Genomic DNA, 4,191 nt, shown 5'->3' on the forward strand with positions numbered 1-4,191 from the left:
TGACGCAGGGAGGAATGCTGTCCAGCTGGCAGACGGAAGTCCTCCGACAGAAAGTGCGAAGGGCGGTTCCTGCGGGCTCTTTTAATTTAATGTTGAATAAAAGATTTCATAAATGTTCTTATAGTTCCTGTGACTTAAGGAGCACTGCCTCCGGTCTGCAGGTGAGCAGACTCTAGAAGTGAAAGACTGCCCTAGATTCCCAAGCGCGGGGTCACCGGAGACAGATCCGGAGATGGGTTCGGGCGTGTAAGATTCAAGTAGTGTAACTGGGAGAGTTTCGAACAGGCCGTCAGTTTCACGAAAGCGAAAACGGGCCCGTGGTAGTGAAGTGGTTTGTCAAGAGTCAATAGGGCAGTCGCAAACCTCGGGTGCTCCCTGCTGTCACGTGCCTGTGGGGGGGGGGGGCGGCACACCCCTGCCTCGAGGGCGCTGTGCGCTCCGTCGTCGCACTACTGGTGTCAGTCACCTGACCTCTCACTTCGTCTTCAATAGGAAATTCTTCAGCGACCCAGTGGGAATCAGCAATCGTGACGTAGTAAAGCCACCTAATTAGAGAATTTACCCTATGGGAGGAAACTGCATCTACAGGATATAGTCCCGCCGAACACATTGCTTTATTCTCCTTAAATAGCTCCTTGAATCAGTTTTTACGTGCTTTATTACAGATGTAAACACTAGTTCGGCCTTAAGAGCTCCTGGAGAGCAAAGGCCCGAGTTTCCATTTCCTCATCAAATCCCAGTGTCTGGCACATTAGGTGCTATTTTATTGAAATAGTGAAGTGGTAAACCCAGAAAACAACTCATCTGTATGTGGCTCAAAGTCTAAGATTAGTATTTGTGTGTGGGCCATTTCCCAGTTAAACAAGAATTAGTCCAGCCAAATTATTCCTTAATACCAAGATAGAAGTTTGTTTAGATACGGGTGTAGAGTGACTAGCTGATGCCTTGGGAATGGTAGGTGCTCAACAATTACAAATGCGCACGTTTCCAGTATTTACCTATGTGCCTGCCAGTCACCCTTCTAAGTGCTTTATTTCTTTTTTTTTTTTTAAGATTTTATTTATTTATTTGAGAGAGAGAGAATGAGAGACAGAGAGCATGAGAGGGAGGAGGGTCAGAGGGAGAAGCAGACTCCCCGCTGAGCAGGGAGCCCGATGCGGGACTCGATCCCGGGACTCCAGGATCATGACCTGAGCCGAAGGCAGTGGCTTAACCAACTGAGCCACCCAGGCACCCTCTAAGTGCTTTATTTCTATCAAGTCATTTAATCCTCAGGACAAGCTTCTTACCCAATTTCACAGATGAAAGAACTGAAGCATAAAGAAGTTTGGTAACTTGGGGCGCCTCCGTGGCTCAGTCGTTAAGTGTCTGCCTTTGGCTGGGGTCATGATCCCAGGGTCTTGGGATCCCTGCTTAGCGGGAAGCCTGCTTCTCCCTCTCCTTCTCCCCCTGCTTGTGTTCCCTCCCTCACTGTGTCTCTCTGCCAAATAAATAAATAAAATTAAAAAAAAAAAAAGTTTGGTAATTTGCCCAAGGTCACACAACTAGTAGCAGAATCCAGAATAAAATGCAGGCAGCATGGAGCCAGAGTTGGTGCTCTTAATGCTAAATGTTTCTTACACTGCTACACTAAAGTAGTGAAGCAGTGGAGTTACAAGTCTGTGAGGGTATCTGGTGAACAATGTGTAAAATTGAAGAGGGTTAATACCCAAACTAAGGACTTGAAATTTGGTAAGATTGTAATTTGAATGAATTGTTGGTAGATGGAGCTAGCACCCGTTTGGTCACCCCTCTTTGAAGGCATATGTGTCCCGAGTAGATGATTTGGGAAATTTTCTAGACTGCCATCATTAGGTATCTCAAGAAGGAGGTGATTTGCTGTTCCTGGAAGGAGATGAGCAGAGAAAGGTGCACATTGAAGACATGCCCTCAGAGAGAAGACTTTTTTTTTTTTTAATCTTAGATCTTGAACCCTGCTTTGACCTCCAGCTGAAATGGGACATGGCAGCTTTTAAAGAGTCACTGAGAGTATTGGATTTAGCTCCATTGTGGTGGATTTTGAAGACCCTTGAATAAAGATAGTAAAGCAGGCCACTGGCTATTTTGGGCCCCCTTCCTGTATTTGTGGCCTCAACTTCTTGGTTTAGGGAAAGTATTATACTATGCCACAAATCCTCTGTAAACTGAATACATTCATAGAATAGGATGCTTGGAAATTTACAGAGCTTTCCCAATGGCTATTGTTTCTACCGATAATTTACAAAAAACAAAACAAACCCCCGAAAATATCAAAGTGTGACTCAATAAGACTCAAATCCAGGTGACGCTAAAACTTCTACATTTTCCTCCAGAGTAAATTCCATGTTAATTTCCATGGCTGGTCCCAAATCCCCGTTTCTCACACAATGCATATAGTGGTGTTTTGCTCTGATGAAGGATTAAAGGAAATATTCTGTCTCTTTGCCTTGCCTGTTAGCCTCCAAAGTCCCCTCTCCCCACAGCATGGGGGGAGCCTTTGGACCAGGGAGGCCCATGAGACACAGTCTCAGCCTGAGGTCATTGAGATGCAGTATATCTGCTCCACAAAGTCATTATTCTATGGGTGATTTCTTTAAAAAGTTATTAACACTAGGCTGTATCTTCATGATGCCACAGTCACTACACCAATTACTTTAAGAGGCTAATCTTAACGCTAATCAAGCACTGTGTTTATTTTGAAGTTACATTGATGAGTCAAAGCCTGTGTGGCTTCACATCTTCAGCATATTCTTCAACAACTAGTTGTTAATGGATTATAGCTAGTTTATATGCCCTCTCCAACATTAGATCGTAAGCTCTTATCAGAAAAGTTCTGCTAAAATAGGGGAATTGCAGTCTATTATGTGTGAGATCCTATGCGGTACCAACCAAATCTAGCTGGCAGCAGTTGTCTTGAGTGGCAACAGCTTGCTCCCTACAGTGCCTTCTAAACAGCCGAGAGGGTCCACGGTCCCCTTAGTCTATGTTTACAAGCTTGTCAGAAGGGACATGGAAAGCAAGGTGTGCGAGGGGCTATGGCGGAGTGTGAGGTAACTCGTCAAAAACATCCTGAAGATACCCTCAGCCCAATACCATGTGTCCATTATCATAACACACGAAAGCTGGAAGTCTTCTTATGGAATCTCTACTGTTTACCCTCAGGCAGAACTGTGATTAATCTATTCCAAATATGTAAGCCTCCACACACTTTAAAAAGAAGAAAAGAAAACTCGAGGCAGGGAGATTTAGCCTTCCCTAAGAAGCCTATTTCAATGTTTTGAAAGATTGAGGGACTCTCTTCCTTTGACCTAAATCCATCATGTGGCTGCTTGTGCTGATTCCCCAGAAGAGCTGGAGGACATCTGGTGACCACATCTGTGTTAAAACCCTTAATGTCCTCTCAAACTATTATTAGATTCAGGATACATTTGCCATGTGCAAAATTTCCCATAACATTAGACTCCAGACTAATCATTCCTCTTGGCAAAAAAATGATGGCACCAATTATTAAAACGTGATGGTGGTTGTGAATGAGCAAATAAATTCATCCAAAATGAATGGCATATTGTAATACATTTTTTTTTGAAAAGCTTTCTTGTCTGCTAAATAAAAGAGTAGTTGTATATGCAAGTTCCATTTATCTTCTGTGAAAAGTCTTGTGCAACTGAATGAAGCAGAAAATAGGTCCAAAAGTCTCCATTGGAAAAACAACAGAGCCATGTGTTTCCATTTCAAAGGTACTACATTTGGGGGGTGATTCAGTTAACTTTGGTCATTTTGAAACGCTTAAAATAATTTCCATCACCGTTGCAGAGCATCCTGCAGAAATCTAAAGAGCTAGTATAGGAAACCTTAAAGCATGTACTACTGTGTAAATCAGAGCGAAACAGAACCAAGTTATTAGCATTTCACATTTTAAGTAAAACCCAATAATGTTTTTAAACACATGCGATCTGCTAGTTACAAGGCTCTTCATGGAAGGCAGGACTGACCGCCAATATAAGGTTCACGATAAAACAAATTTGTACTCTGACTGTTGAGAAGCTCCTCCAGTGCGGAGTTCGCATAAATCTTTCGCCTCTTACATATTTACTGTACTGGGAAGACTTCCCACTGTACGGCTCAGTCATTGTTTCGCTGCTTCCGGCCCCCTCCCTGAAAGTTGCTTGGTTC

Source organism: Eumetopias jubatus, unplaced genomic scaffold (genome assembly GCF_037043125.1).
Source record: "Eumetopias jubatus isolate StellerSeaLion01/CBP00866 unplaced genomic scaffold, mEumJub1_p1.0 scaffold_3, whole genome shotgun sequence".
NCBI classification, from domain to species: domain Eukaryota; kingdom Metazoa; phylum Chordata; class Mammalia; order Carnivora; family Otariidae; genus Eumetopias; species Eumetopias jubatus.